Source organism: Carcharhinus amblyrhynchos, unplaced genomic scaffold, assembly GCF_965287045.1.
Source record: "Carcharhinus amblyrhynchos unplaced genomic scaffold, sCarAmb.v2.hapA scaffold_42, whole genome shotgun sequence".
Lineage (NCBI taxonomy): Eukaryota > Metazoa > Chordata > Chondrichthyes > Carcharhiniformes > Carcharhinidae > Carcharhinus > Carcharhinus amblyrhynchos.
Genome location: NW_027649783.1, coordinates 1,139,365 through 1,155,565, shown reverse-complemented (window position 1 = coordinate 1,155,565; position 16,201 = coordinate 1,139,365). Strand labels below are relative to the sequence as shown.

The 16,201-nt window shown below is 44.7% G+C and overlaps 4 non-coding genes across 4 annotated transcripts; all 4 read left to right on the top strand.

Moving 5' to 3' along the window:
• The first annotated feature begins 1,572 nt into the window (after positions 1-1,572).
• Positions 1,573-1,644, top strand: trnag-ccc (transfer RNA glycine (anticodon CCC)). The gene has a single exon. It is a non-coding gene; the product is annotated as a tRNA-Gly (tRNA).
• A 336-nt stretch (positions 1,645-1,980) lies between these two features.
• trnaf-aaa (transfer RNA phenylalanine (anticodon AAA)) lies at positions 1,981-2,062 on the top strand. The gene has a single exon. It is a non-coding gene; the product is annotated as a tRNA-Phe (tRNA).
• Positions 2,063-6,938: 4,876 nt separating this feature from the next.
• Positions 6,939-7,021, top strand: trnas-uga (transfer RNA serine (anticodon UGA)). The gene has a single exon. It is a non-coding gene; the product is annotated as a tRNA-Ser (tRNA).
• A 4,314-nt stretch (positions 7,022-11,335) lies between these two features.
• On the top strand, positions 11,336-11,409 carry trnat-agu (transfer RNA threonine (anticodon AGU)). Its single transcript has one exon. It is a non-coding gene; the product is annotated as a tRNA-Thr (tRNA).
• The last annotated feature ends 4,792 nt before the right edge of the window (positions 11,410-16,201 follow it).

Sequence of the window (16,201 nt, the reverse complement as noted above, 5' to 3'; positions counted from 1 at the left end):
TGTTCTGGTTGCACATTCTCTTCTAATTTATGACCGAACAGAACATAATCTGTCTTCCCGTGTTTGCGAACAAATTGGATCACTTCACATTTATTCAAAATATACTGCATCTGCCAATCATTGACCCATTCGCTCAACTTGGCCAAATCAGGCTGCAGGATATGGTGTAAGGTGACTCTGAGATAAAGGGATGGAGAGAGAAACGAGGTGACTGCAGTCTGACTCTGACTCTTCAAACCAGTTATTGCGGCCTTGTTGAAAGTGAATGTGCCTGAGAACAGGAGAAAAGCAGATCATGGGCCAGGGATTTATTTTCTGTGAAGAGTAAAATAAACTTGTAACCAGTCAGTGTCTGGCTGAGAACTGGCGGGAAGTGGGGGAGAGGGGGGAGGGGAGGGGAGGGGAGGGGAGGGAGACTGCATAATTAAAATTCACATAAATATTTTCATGATCCATCTGTGCCTAATGGAAAATCTAATTTAAAATTGTTGTCAGTGGAAAATTTGTTAAAATGAAAAAAAAAGGACCTCAAAACTACTCAATGAATTCTCAGTCCGAAACAATAGTTAAAAGAACAAAGAACAAAGAACAGCACGGCACAGGAAACAGGCCCCTCGGCCCATCGAGCCCGCGCCGCCATTTTAACATTGTGTTTTCCCTCTTCCACCCTTGACCAATGTCTCTGCTTATGGCACCCACCTTGGAAAACAGATTGAGGGGAGAATAATTTCGGGACAATTTGTTACACCAATCAGCCTCATAGCACATCTTTGGGATGTGGGAGGAAACCGGAGCACCGGGAGGAAACCCACGCAAGCACGGGGAGAATGCGCAAACTCCCACAGATACTGGCCCAAATCCATGTATCTGCACAGCAAACAGTGATAGTCACTGAGCTGCAGTGTTGCGCAGCATCTGGTCCAGTTTAAGCGTACACAAACGACGCGAAGTACTAGGCTATTCTCGAAACATCCAAGAGCAGCCCACGCACGACCCACCACGTGTATGCCCCTCGTTAGACAACAAGGTGGACCGACACACTTGTGCAGTAAAAGAGAAAAACATCAACACATGTAACAGTTGATTTCCAGAAACGTCACGAGGCTCTGATCCTTATTTAAAACAGTCTCCTATATCCCTCATCCCTATTTCGCTCATGTGTCTATCTAAGTACACCTTAAACAACTCCAGCGTGCCCGCCTCCACCACCTTACTTGGCAGAGCATTCCATACCCTCACAACCCTCTGTGTGAAAAACCTCCCTCTATCATCCAAATTATACTTCTCCCCCCTCACGCTAAGCCCGTGCCCCCTGGTGATATTTGTCTCCAATCTAGGAAAAAGCCTGCCACTGTTTACTCCATCTATACCCTTCAGAATCTTATACACCTCTATTAGATCCACCCTCAATCTCCGTCTTTCTGAGGTGGCTTCAAACAGTCCAGGGAAACGAGACAAGCCAAGTTCAGTTTCCAAACTGTCTGATGGACACACTTCGTGTCTGATGAAATCAGCAACACAGGTAGTTCCGTAATTATAACTGATTAAAATAACGGTAATGGGCCAACGTGAGCGATGGCGGTATAGTGGTGAGTGTAGCTGCTTCCCAAGCAGTTGACCCGGGTTCGATTCCCGGCCATCGCATTGATTATTTACTTATAACTTTATCCACTTCCTCCTGTGTTTTCAACCGAGTGGACAAAAATAGGGGGCGAATACAACATTTGACGATAATGAAATACAATAGAGATTTCTCTTTTTCTTTTTCTTTTTATTCGGGCCTAATTTGTTTGTAATGAAAAATTACTGAGATACAAAAACAAGTCTCTGACCTAGTCAGTGAGTTCTCCGTCAGAGACAAAGATACGAAAGTAGAGGAACAAATTTCAGCTCACACACTGAGCTTTGTACAATAACGGTGCCTGATGAAGTTAGTATGAACGCTACTGAGGTGATTATATTAGGAGGCGGAATTCTGGCGCTGCGGTGGCCGAGTGGTTAAGGCGTTGGATTAAAAATCCAATGGCGTTTCCCCGCGCAGGTTCGAATCCTGCTCGCAGCGATTATCGCTGAAAGCGTTTGCTTCCGGCAGCCCCAGAGCCGGAACTCCTTCTGGTATTTTGGTGCCAAGTATGTGGATCACCATCATGCTTTCAGCTCCATGGCTCCGGGCCGAGTGCAGGAAGGTGAGCTTGAAGAGGTCACCTGGGTGCCCTCGGGCTGGCATGGACAAGATAAGCCGAATGATTCAGTGCTGTTCCCTTTCTCTGGTTCCAAGAGGGAAATCATAATGTGAGCAGATTGAAAAACAACAGCATCAGGAGCGCAAGGACAAAACAAGGTCTCATTTCAGAGGAAGATTCTTATGGAATGACACACAGAACATAAGAAATAAATTTCATCAGAATACACTGAATGATCATTTCAAAATGCTGCTTGGATGATATGACATCGTGTTCATTCAAACACATTGCTGCGAGCTGGTCATTATTGGGCGTTAGGAACTCCTGGTTATAGCAGATTGGGAATGGAAGGAGCAGCTTCACATCTGCACATTGACAGGTCAAACTGTGTCTCAGATTGACAGCTCCCAGGACAGGTTTTCCTCTCCTCTCGCTCTGTGCTGTGGATTCTCGGGGATGAGTTGGATTTTCCCAGCTCAGTAACTGTGAAAGCCTCTGAAGCCGGCGATGCTCACAGTGTCTGTTCCCCAGATTCAGGGGGCTGCAGCCAATCAGAGCTGTGCCTGGGTTAACCCAGAGCTGGTTGAAACGTGAATATTGTTCACAAGCTGAATTCTATTTGATCAGATGTAGATACAGATTGTGTGCACTCAGTCACTAAACAACAAGATCCCACCTTCATATAGAGTTGATGAGAGGGGATGGAGGGATAGAGTGAGTTGGAATAGTGAGACACAGACCGCCAGACAATGCCTCAGTGACAGAAATCCTTGTAAATTCCGGCTTTATCCAGAGAGATTCTCTTGGAGAAACAGAAGCTGCAGTCTCAGTTCTCATAAGAACATAAGAGCTAGGAGCAGGAATAGGGTCCCCCTTCAAAACCATCATGGCTGATCTTTTTGTGGTCTCAGTTCCATTTACCCACCCGCTCACCCTTAATTCCGTTTTTGTTCAAAAATTTATCTATTCTTGCCTTAAAAACATTCAGTGAGGTAGCCTCAACTGCTTCACTGGATACAGAATTCCTCAGATTCACAACCCTGTGTGTCAAAAAGTTCCTCCTCAGCTCAGTCCTAAATCCGCTTCCCCTTATTTTGAGGCTATCCCGCACCACCTCCCCCCTCCTCCACCGGCCCACCCGCCCAGTCCTAGTTTCACCCGCCAATGGAAACAACTTCCCTGCTTCTATCTTATCTATTCCCTTCATAATTTTATATGGTTCAATAAGATTTCCCCTCATTCTTCTGAACTCCAATGAGTATACTTCCAGTCTATTCAGTTTCTCCTCATACGCCAACACTCTCATCTATAGAATCAACCTAGTGAGTCTCCTCTGCACTCCCTCCAGTGCAAGTATATCGTTTCTCAAGTACACGTTACCCCACAGCACCTGCAAACCAACTCCTTGAGATTCCTGCACAAGGACACCCAGGTCCCTTTGCAGAGCAGCATGCTGCAATGTTTTCCTATTTAAATAATAGTCCATTTTGCTGTTATTCCTACCAAACTGGATGATATCAGATTTACCAACATCGTACTCAATCTGCCAGACCCTTGCCCACTCACTTAGATTATCTATATGTCTTTGCAGACTTTCAGCATCCTCTGCACACTTTGCTCTTCCATCCATCTTAGTGTCATGTGCGAATTTTGACATATTCACAGTACTCCGACTCATATTGTAGCAGAGACACATTATTAATCCCACACTCAGAAACAATGCTGCATTTTGACAGAAGAGATGGGGAGAGGCAAGAAAAAAAATGGTCCAGTTCTAAACAGTGTGCAAGCTCAGAGGGGCCTGAGGTTCAGCGAGATTTTTGAGAGTGAGATGACATTTTGAACATGTCGTTCGGAAAGCGGATTGGATCCTTGGCTTCATAAGTGGAGGCCATGTTTATGCATAGAATCTCTGCATTGGAAAAGGAAGCCATTTGGCCCATCGAGTCTGCAATAACTTTCTGAAAGAACATCTTTGGTACAATTTTACCTGGCTAATCCCCAGAACCTATACATCCTGGGACACTGAGGGACAATTTAACATGGCCAATGCACCTAACCAGCATGCGATTGGAATGTGGGAGGAAACTGGAGCACCCAGAGGAATCACATGTAGGCACAAGGAGAACGGGCAAACTCCACACACCCAAGGCCCGAATCAAACACGGGCACCAGTGCTAACCACTGTGCCGCTTTGCCACCCTATTTGATAAAAATATGCTTCATTGTTTTATATTTTGTTTTGCCTTAATTGCTCGTGGCTGGGTTCAGGGACAGATATTGAGGATTTGAGGTAAGATGTGGAGGCACGCGATCGCTGACAGACTTTCCGACTGAAATCTTGTATTTAAAGAAACCGTTATCTTGAAATCTAACTTTGGGACTCAGCAGGGGAATTGGGTGTGTTCTTTGATTGAAAAATCGTTTCATTTTATACAAGAGAGACTCGGAGATCTCATGATCAGAACAGACACACAAACACAGTTGGATTAGTCTGACCCGCCCGCTCCTTTCAGACAATCTCTCTTCCACAATATTCACATCTACACATTCACAGGACAAAACGTTCAACAAATGGAAGGTCCGAGGACGGAAATTGTCCTTCTCCCGGCCTTTGCTCCGCATTCCAGGGGGTTAGTTAGAGTTTTTCAGCTCAGTAACTGTTAAACACTCTGAGGGCCGCTCCCCGCAGATTGTCTTTCAATTCTTTCATGGAATGTGGGTGTCTCTGTCTGGGTCAGCATTTATTACCCATCCCTAATTACCCTTGGGAAGGTTGTGGTGAGCTGCCTTTTTGAACTGCTGAAGTATATGTGATGTAGGATCACACCTGTTAACCAGATTCTGTGGCAATTGGACAGTGAGCCACAGATGCTGCATCCAGGTGCTGTTGGTCAGATTCCGTGGCAAGACCCAATCATGTCTGTCCACCACCGCATCCCACACCCCCCCCCCCCTTCCCCCCAACCGCCCTCCAATTATTATAGTGATTGCAAATATCATTGTGTTTCTTTAGGGTCAATATACAAATTATTTGTTCTCAGAATCTCTAAATTCTCCAAAACCAACATGCTTAGCAAATCAAAAACATAAAGGAACTAGGGAGCCCTTGTTCAAGATCCTCTTAAGGTTAACGAGCTGATTCAGTCGGCAGTTAGGAAGGCAAATGCAATGTTAGCATTCATGTCGAGAGGGCTCGAATACAAGAGCGGGGATGTACTTCTGAGGCTGGATAAGGGTCTGGTCAGACCCCACCTGCAGTTTGTTTGAAGTTTTTGGACATATCTAAGGAAGGATCTGCTGGCATTGAAAAGGATGCAGAGGAGGTTCACGAGAATGATCCCTGGAATAAAGAAACTGTCGTATGAGGAACGGTTAAGGACTCTGTGTCTGCACTAGTTGGAGTTTAGAAGCATGGGGAGGGGGGTGGGTTGGAGTGGGGGATCTTATTGAAACGTACAGGATACTGCGAGGCCTGGATAGAGTAGACACGGAGAGGATGTTTCCACTAGTAGGAGATACCAGAACCAGAGAGGGCACAACCTCAGGCTAAAGGGACGATACTTTCAAACAGGGATGAGGAGGAATTTTTTCAGCCAGAGAGTTGTTCATCTGTGGAACTGTTTGCCACTGAAGGCTGTGGAGGCCAGGTCACTGAGTGTCATTAAGACAGAGACAGATCAGTTTTTGATTAATAAAGAGATCAGGGTTAATGAGAAAAGGAGAATGGGGATGAGAAAACTATCAGCATGATTGAATGGCGGAGCAGACTCAATGGACCGAGTGGGATAATTCTGATCCTGCGTCTTATGGTCTTATGGTGATTCACTCAACTTTTCCAAATCACTCTGTCGGATATGGTGTAAGGTGGCACTGAGAGAATGGGATGGAGAGAGAATGCGGTGACTGCAGTCTGACTCTGATTCTTCAAACCAGTTAGTGCCCCCTTGTAGAAAGTGAATGTGTCTGAGAACAGGAGAAAAGCAGGTCGTGAGACAGGGATTTATTTTCTATAAAAAGTAAAACAAACTTCGAACCAGTCAGTGTCTGTCTGAGAACTGTAGGGGAGGGGAGGGGGTCTGCTCAAATAAAATTCACATCAATATTCTCATCATCCATGTGTGTCTGACGCAAAATCTAGTTTAAAATTGCTGTCCGTGGAAACTTTGTTCATTTTTTTTTAAAGTTCTCAAAACTAATCAATGATTTCTCAGTCAGAAACAGTGGTAAAGAGGAAGCTGAACCTGTCCAGACAAGCCAAGTTCAGTTTACAAACTGCGTTATGGACACATCTCGTGTCTGATGAAATCAGCAACTCAGTTAGTTCCGTAATTATAACTAATGAAAATAACGACTCTTTCAACCAAACGAGTGTTGGTGATATCGCGGTGGGCAGAACAGCCTTTCAAGCAGCTGGCACGGGTTCAATTCCCGGCGTCGCAATGGGAATTTATTTAGAAACTTATCCTCTTTTGTCTCGAAACAAATGGACATAAAGTTCAAACTCAACATTTGATGGTAATGAAATGAAAATAAATGTTTTATATTTTTCCCCTAAAATTCGGAATCTATTTGCTTTTAATGAACATTTTTTGGAAACATACAAACAAGTCTCTGAACTAATAAATGAGTTCTCATTCAGAGAGAAAGATACAAAATAAAAGATGAAAACATTCAGCTCACACACTGCTCCCGGCATCATTGCTGTGTCTGATAAAGTTAGTAGAAATGTTACTGAATTCAGCAGAAGACGTAGCTGCGATGGCCGAGTGGTTAAGGTGTTGGACGTGAAATCTATTGGGGTTTCCCCGCGCAGGTTCGTAACCCTGCTCGCAGCGAATCTGGTATCAAATGTTGAAAAGTAACGATTTGTTTAGCGGAGCATCCGCTAAATAAAATATAACTTTCGACGTTCTCCTTTTCAAGAAGTGGATTTGTGCTGTGGGCCGGGATGTACTCAGCTGGCGAACTGGGCCGAGTGTGCTGGAAATTCCATGAGAAAGATCATGACGTGAAAAGAGAGAGAAATAAAGCAGCATCAGGGCAACAAGGACAAAACAGCGTCTCATATCAGAGGAAGATTCTTATGTAATTACTCACAGAACATAAAGATCATATTTCACCAGAATACAGTGAATGAATGAGAACTTCAAAATGCTGCTTAGATGGTATGAAATTGTGTTCATTCAAACACATTGCAAAAGCTGTTCATTACTGGGCGTAGACATTCCTGGTTTTAACAGCTTGAGAAAGGAGATTTCAGGTAGGAAAATAGGGAGGGAGAATCGTTTTGGAAAACTAGTAAACGAGGATCATATATAATTTTAAGAAATCAGTGAAAATTTCCTGTTTAGAATCGTGTTAACAATCTTGTTGCTATATTTCATTTCTTCCTGAAATCAAACACAGGTTTTGGCCTCAACTACTTCCTGTGGCAGTGAATTCCACACCTTCACCATTCTCTGGAGAACGCCTAGTTCTGGAGTCCCCCATCATCGGGAACATTCTTTCTGAGTCTACCTTGTCTAATCCTGTCAGAATTTTATCAGTTTCCATGAGATCCCCTCTCACTCTTCTAAACTCCAATGAACACATTTCTAGTCGAGTAGCCGTTCTAGGAGATTCTATAATTAGGGGGATTGATAACATCCTTTGTATCGAGAGTCCCACACAGTACGTTGCCTGCTCGGTGCCATGGTGAGGGACATCTCTGATTGGCTTGAAAGGATATTGAAGTAGGAGTGGGGATGGGATCCAGTTGTTGTGATCCATACTGTGATAAACAACCTTATCTCTGTGAAATCGATTCTAAACGTGAAATGTTCACTGATTTCTCATGGTTATTTAGAGTCCTTTTTGAGTAACGGTGGAAGACCGTGTAAAAGGACCTGTTTGGGGTTCATCAGCAACGAGGAAATACATTAAAGAACAGATCCTCAGGGGTTACAATCTCTGGATTGTTACCCGAGCCACATACAAATTGGCATTGGGGTGATTGACATAATGTAAAGTTCACTAGACTGAAGTCTGGAGCTGGGAGTGAAGTTACGAGGAGTGATTAGAAAAATGAGGGCCTTTTTCTCTGGGGTTTAATTACATTTTTCAGGATGTGATGGTGGGGGTAAAGAGAGCCGAATGATTTCTGCTGGTGGAGGCTGGGTGAACCCTGAGACCTGGTTTCGGGGGAGGATGGGTAGAGAGAAAGAGGGACAGAGTTTAACTCCCAGGAGTGAAGCTGAGTAACACTTGAGGCCCCTCCTAGTTTTGGAATCTTGCCCTCACCCAAAAGGGAATCAGTGAATTGTTAACCCGGGATCGATATCTTCTTGTTAACAGTGGTTATTAAGGGTGACGGGGTAAAGGGGTGAAGGTGGAGATTGGAAACAAAGCCGCCTTCACCTTCCCGAATAACAGAGCAGGCTCGAGGGACTGAATGGACTCGTCCTACTCCCACGCCCTGTGAGCAGATATCTCAGAGCATTTTAGTGAGTGCAGAAGGTTACAGAGATAGGGAGGGTTGTAGTGGCTGGTGGTGGTAGGAGAGGGAAAATAGTTGTAATTGCTGGAGGAGGTTACAGGGAGAGGGAGGGGTGTAGGAGCTGGAGGTAATTATAGAGATAAGTAGGGTTGTAGTGAGTGGAAGGCTTTACAGAGATAGGGAGGTCCGTAGATGCTGGAGGAGGCTACTGACCTATATCTGGGTGGACAGGTTTCAATCTCAAACTTTGCCAAAGGTGCAAAACTTGAAAATATTCTGAACTTTAATAAGAAGGATATTGATAATCTTCAAGAAGATGTAGACAGGCTGGTGGAATGGACAGGCACGTGACAGATACAACTTAATTAACGTAAGGAAGTGTGAAGTGAGACATTTTGGTCCGAAGATCAAGGAAGACTATACAAAATAAAGCGTACACCTTTACCCTTCCTAATCCCCATTGCACCTTTACTACGCTGAGATGCCACAGTCTCTTCACCCATCTCAGAACTCATGAATATCCAGCCTGAAGTCTGCATTTCACCGTCTACTTGTGCAGTGATCATTAATCATTTGGCACTCCAACTTTCCTTGGCATCTTCTGAAACGATTCCCTGCTCCGTCTGACAACTCAGTGAATGTCGCATCTTCACTTAGTGCCCTGTCCATGGTAGGATTATCCTGTCCAGTCCCCATAGTGTTTCACCTTGCTCAGTTGTATTGCCCAGATTGCATCGTTCCAACTTTTCGATTCTCCATTAATAAAAAAAATGAATAACAGGATTTTCCAGAGCAGAGTGGCGCAGCGGAAGTGTGCTGGGCCCATAACCCAGGAGTCGATGGATCGAAACCATTCTCTACTATTTCGCTTTTAGCAACAGCAAAAAGAATTCCACAACGGCTCCTTCAAAATGATTTGACATTTCCATCCAGGGTGCAGTGACTTTCTTCCGCTTCTCGTTACTAGTTAACATTTGAATGAGTAACAGATCGCTGAAATGTCATTTACTCACAAACAGGCACAAGCTGTAAATGTTGCAAAGATACACAAGCCGAGGTTTTTTTTTTCCCTTGGAGCATAACTATAAGGTTCATGGTGGGAGATATAGGAGGGATGTCCGAGGTAGATTCTTCACTCAGAGAGTGGTTGGGGTGTGGAATACACTGCTGCTGTGATAGTGGAGTCGGACACTTTAGGTACTTTCAAGCGGTTATTGGATAGGCACATGGAGCACTCCAGAATGATAGGGAGTGGGATAGCTTGATCTTGGGTTTGAACATAACTCGGCACAACATTGAGGGCCGAAGGGCCTGTACTGTTCCATGTTCGATGTTCAAGAATCATCCCTTGAATAAACACTGCCACCTTTCAATGTTTAGCGGGTGAGTTTCATGAAGAGCTGAGTGTGATTCCCGCCTTACTGCTTCTGTACAAATTTAGTCAAAGGAAAATTATCCAAATATATCTTCAATTCTTCTTGTCTTTCACAAAGAACTGAGCGTGTGTTGGATACAGTTTCAACAGTAGCTTTAAAAAGATAGAGAATGGATTTACAAATTTAAAATCCAAGGGTGACACCAATGCCTGAAGTGGTTTTCAGGCTGTGGCGATTAGAATAACAATGCACATTCTCAATTTGAATTGTTCAAAATCATAGAATGGAGCATCCATTGTGGATGAAAGGAAACTTTAAACTGTGCCGCTGTGCTGTGCTTCAGGAGCTGGTTTTACACAAATCTCCGTTAATGAGATGTTGCCTCACCTGCTGAGCATTTCCAGCATTTTTTTGTTTTTTTTTTGTCAGATTTCCAGCTTCCAGCTTTGTGTTGTGTTCTGTGCAGGTGTTTAACTGGAACAGGGAACAGGTTCTGATCAGCCCCGTGAAGGATAGAGTAGAATGTATCTCCCAACTATCAGGCCTGCGAGATGGGACTTCAAGCTGTACAGGGGAGTGAGGAAGAGAGAGAGGGAGCATCATTCTGTGAGGGACAGATTTCCTGTATAGAGGAAGAACAGGTCTATATTTCCACAACTGTTTTAACAGACATCAGATGTCCCAGCATGACTCGCGATCAATGAAGTCCTTCTTAACAGTCCTTAACCTTTTAACTCTGAGATTATTGAATTTATCAATAGTTTCCACATCGTCAAAAATCCATCTAAGGACAAGTGAAGTAAAATTTCAGCCTGTGTCTCTGTGTCGCGTTGGTCTTCCAAATGATGGTAATTCAGTCACTTAAAGGTTGTGAGTTTGAGTCCCACCACAATCGGATTATGGATCAGGTTAGTAACAAACCAGTTGCTGCTTCATTGATGTGATTCACCTTCGGCACCGACATTTCCTGCTCTGCCATCTCTCCATGCTGTTTCTGTTAACCCGGCTCCCAGGGAAACCACTGACTCGAGAATAAATCACAAACCTTTCTTAAAGTTTGACACAACGTTCGCTGGTTGGGTGAGAAATTGTAACATCTTTTTCAATTAGATATTTCATTTCTTTTGGAAGATAAATAAGATTAAGGAACGCAGACACGCAACAACAACTTATAAATAACTACAATCAATGAATAAATACCAGTGTCCTACAACCTGGCAGTGTCTCCTTTTTCACAAATACCACCAGATCTGGAACGTATTTCCAGCATTCCGCTGAACCCACCCGCAGCAGCGACAGGCTCTGTGGCTTAGTTGGTTAAAGCGCCTGCCTAGTAAGCAGGAAATCCTGGGTTCAAATCCCAGCGGAGCCTTGCCTCTTTTTCAATGTTATTCTGATCTTTCTGCTGCGCTTGTCCTTCTGGGTCCCAATGGGCGTGGGTTTGGAAGGTGCTGCCAAAGAAGCTTCACTGAGTTGCAGCAGTGCATCGTGTGGATGGTGCACACTGCTGTCATTGTGTGTCGGTAGTGGAGGGAGTGAGTTTTTATACATGGGAAGCAAATGAAGCGGGATGCTCTGTCCAGGATGGTGCCAAATTTCTGTCGTTCTGTTCAAGTTGAATTCACCCAGACAAATGATCTCAGGAAACAAGGTGATTGGATTTCCTCCCACATTCCAAAGATGAGCAGGTTGAATGGATTTGGCCATGTTAGATTGTCCCTTCGTCCCCAAGGTATTTCTATCAGTAGATTAGCGGAGTGGGTGTGTGGCACTGCGGGGATAGATCCTATGTGCAATCCTCTGTCGGAGGGTCAGTACAGCCTCGATGGCCAGAACGGTCTCCTTCAGCACCGTCGGGATTGTGTGTTTCTCAGGCCATTTCACAGTGTTCGGAATACCCTGAGAAAATAATGGAAATCTGTGTTGGGAGAACATTGAGTATGTTCAGATGATTTTTTTACTGCAAGATGATAAAAGTACCTGGATCATCTCAACAAATAGTCGAGATATATGTGGGGAGTCTCGAAATGTTTCAATCGTTGGAGATGATCCACTTTGAAGGGAAAGGCAAAAATGGATTCAGTGATTGGCATAACTGCAAACATTATTGGAAAATAACACAGGCACCGCTGAGGATTTGAACTCAGGATCTTCCTATATCCTAGGCAGGTGCTTTAACCAACTAAGCCACAGAGCCTGCCTTTGCTCTAGTTAGGTTCAGCGGAATACTGGAAATACGTTCCCGATCTGGTGGAATTTGTGAAAAAGGAGATACTGCCAGAATTGGAACGTAGCTGTGAACTATCCGACTAAATATTGAACGGTTTAACGTGAGCTGGGTCCACTTACTGTTTTCAGACACACATTTAGTGTAAAAGTAGAGAAGTGATTCACACACACAGTTTTCTGCTCTGAAGGCAGCTGTGCTCCTTCTGTCGCACGAAGTGATTTAAAAAAGAAAATACTTTATTCATACGGGGTATGTGTGTCACTGGCCCGGGAAGCATTTATTGTCCAAATTAATTGTCTTTGAGTAATTGGCGATGAATTCATTCTGGAGACACTGCAGTCCATGTGGTGTATGTACACATACGCTGCTGTTAGGGAGGGAGTTCCGGGATTGTGAGCCAGCCATGGGAACGGTGATATGTTTCCAAGTCCGGATGATGTGTGTCTCGGAGTGGAACTTCCAGGTGGTCATTGTTCCTCTGCATCTGCTGCCCTTGTGCTGAGAGATTTCCTGGGTTTGGATGGTGCCTCGCGAAGGGGAAAAAAACAGTTTCTGAAGTGGGATTTGAGCCCAGGCCCCGAAAGAAGACTGCGACCTGAACACAGCATCTTAAACAGATCGGTTATCCTGACGACATCCGCCAAGGTTCAAAATCTGTGCACAAATCGAATTGAATTCCATTTTTGTGGCATTTACATTTCAAACTCGATACGTTTTTTATTCCATTTTTGAACCCCAGCCAGAGGCCTGTATCTGAGTCCCATCCTTCCCCAAGCCGCCGGGGGGTGAGGAGCTTCTCATTGCTGCATTGCTCTGTTTGCTCAAATCAACAAAGACCCAATTCCCGCCCTTCCTGTTCCTTACAGGAAGGTGTTGAGAGTGTCAGATCTGAGCAATGTGAAGTATCCAATTGGAGAGTTACATCCTGGCCACAGGAATATCTCTCCACAGCTGCTTTCGGAGCTGCTGAATATTTCCAGCATTTCCTCTTTCTGATTTTCTGTCTTCATTACAGGAGTTCATTTACTGACAACCCAAAACTTGTCTCTCGGGCCCAGCTCCAGACACAGCTTTTCTGTGATCTTCACACAGACAAGTTCACTCTTCACTTTCCTACACACATGCTTTAAAATCGGCTGGTCTCACACTCAGCACCCTGCGGCATCGCCTTCAAACCTCACCCCACCCTTCAACCGCCCACCAGGGCCTCAGAGGTACAAGTACTTCTTAGGAATTGACAAAAGCAAGAAGATTACAGTTTTTGTGCGGGCATATAAAAGATTAATTCATACTCACAAAGAGACTGTGAGAATGGCTCTCCCTCTCTATTTGATCAAAGGAAGATACAGATTGTCTGCAGTCAGTCATTATCCAACAATATTCCCCCTTCCTATACAGTTACTGAGTGGGGGTGGAGGGATAGACACCGATAGAGTGAGTGAGGGCGGTGATAATTTATCAGATAATATATCAGTTACAGAAATCCTTGTAAATTCCGGCTTTATCTAGAAAGATTCTCCCGGAGAAACAGAAGCTGCAGTCTCAGCTCTCACTGATATTGTAGTAGAGACATATTATTAATCCCACACTCAGGAACAGTGCTGCATTTGGACAGGAGAGATGGGGAAAGGGAATAAAAACGGAATGGTTCAGTTCTAAACAGTGTGCAGGCTCAGAGGGAGCTGAGGTTCAGAGAGACCTTTGAAGGAGAGAGACAATTTTAAGAGAGTCGTCAGGAAGCCGGATTGGATGTTTGGCTTCATAACTGGAGATACTGAGTATAAAAACTGGGAAGTTCTGCTCAATCTTTATGAAGCTCTGATTAACTGCGGCTGTTTTAGGATTGCCCCCAGACCCAGTAATCACACTTTAGAAAGTGTGGGAGGGTCCTGACGGGGTGAAGATGAGATTTACTGCGTTGGATCCATCGATGATGGATTTTAGCTCAAAGGTTTGACTGGATAATTCGGATTTTATCTCTGTGCAGCTAACGGGATTGAGTGGTGATGTAAGAGACGTGTAAAATAAAATAACATATTGATCTAAGGTACACAGGGGAAAGTTGCTGCATTAGCTGCTGGCAGAAGGATTCAGGGACAGGCATTGAAGATTGAGGACAGGATGTGTAGGAGGCAGAGGATCCCCACAGTGCGGAAGGAGGCCATTCGGCCCAGATACCCTTCGTCGTCCAGTACTTCCCCGGAGCGGAGAAGCTACGACATCTTCTCCGGAGTCTTCAACATATCATTGATGAAGACGAACATCTCGCCAGGGCTATCCCCACACCCCCACTTCTTGCTTTCAGACAACCACACAACCTCAAACAGACCATTGTTCGCAGCAAACTACCCAGCCTTCAGGAGAACAGTGACCACAATTCCACACAACCCTGCCACAGCAACCTCTGCAAGACATGCCGGATCATCGACATGGATACCATCATCACACGTGAGAATACCATCCACCAGGTACACGGTAAATACTCTTGCAACTCGACCAACATTGTCTACCTGGTACGTTGCAAGAAAGGATGTCCCGAAGCATGGTACATTGGGGAGACCATGCAGACGCTACGACAACGGATGAATGAACATCGCTCGACAGTCACCAGGCAAGACTGTTCCCTTCCTGTTGGTGAACACTTCAGTGGTCACGGGCATTCAGCCTCTGACCTTCGGGTAAGCGTTCTCCAAGGCGGCCTTCACGACACACGACAGCGCAGAGTCGCTGAGCAGAGACTGATAGCCAAGTTCCGCACACATGAGGACGGTCTCAACAGGGATCTTGGGTTCATGTCACACTATCTGTAACCCCCGTGACTTGCCTGGGTTTGCAAAACCTCACTGACTGTACTGTCTGGAGACAATACACATCTCTGTAACCTGTGATCAGTGCTCCTTCCGCTCACATTGTCAGCCACTTCAGGTCTTGAACAGCAGGTTAGGTGTAAAGATTCGCATTCTAATCAGTAATCTGTAAACTGTCTGTGCTTTATATGCTCTGTCTGAGGCCAGAACTCTCCATTCACCTGACGAAGAGGCAGTCCCCTCGAAAGCTTGTGAGTCTATTATCAAATAAATAGGTTGGACTAAAACCTGGTGTTGTCAGACTTTTTACTGTGTTTCGGTTAATATGACAGTGATGGTATCAGTAGATTGTAGGTTCGAGTCCTGTCGCGGTCGTTTTATGCAGAAATCTGGTCCAAGTTCCAAAACAAAACGGGATGTCCTTCTTCAGCTGAAAGCTCTGCATTTTCTTGCAAACATTGCGGGGCTCTTTCTCAGAATGTATTTCCCTGTTGTTTTGTTCATTCAGTTTTCTCACCTCATTATTTTATTCTCCGCCCAATAAATCAATCTTATCTTTGAGATCTTAATAAATTGTTGATGCTCCCGAATGGAGCAACAGGCTTTGATGCAATCTGTTCAATAGAATTCTGTGGAGGGAATTCGAATCTCCTCAGGAAGCGGTTTAATAATGAGCTGAATGAACTGTTTCTGTTTTCAGGGATGAAAGGTGATGTCACTGGGCTGGTAATCCGGAGGCCCGCACTAGTATTTGGGAATACGGAGTAAATCCCACTGCGGCAGCTGGTGGAATTTCAATTCATTGATGAAGTCAATCTGGAATTGAAAGCTAGTCTCAGTAATGGTGGCCTTGGAACTACTGTCAATTGGAGTAAAATATGATCTGGTTCATCGGTGCACATTAGATGAAGCCGTTTGCCCTCCTTACCTGGTCTGGCTGACATCTGACTCCAGACCCAGAGCAATGAGGGTGACTCTTAACTGCCCTCTGAAATGGCCGAACAAGGCACTTTCATTAGAAGGGCAATTAGAGGAGGGCAACAAATGCTGGTCCTGCAGGCGACACCCACAGCCCATGAAAAAAGAAGAACCATTAAGGAGAAAGAGAATGCTCTGCCGGTAACAAA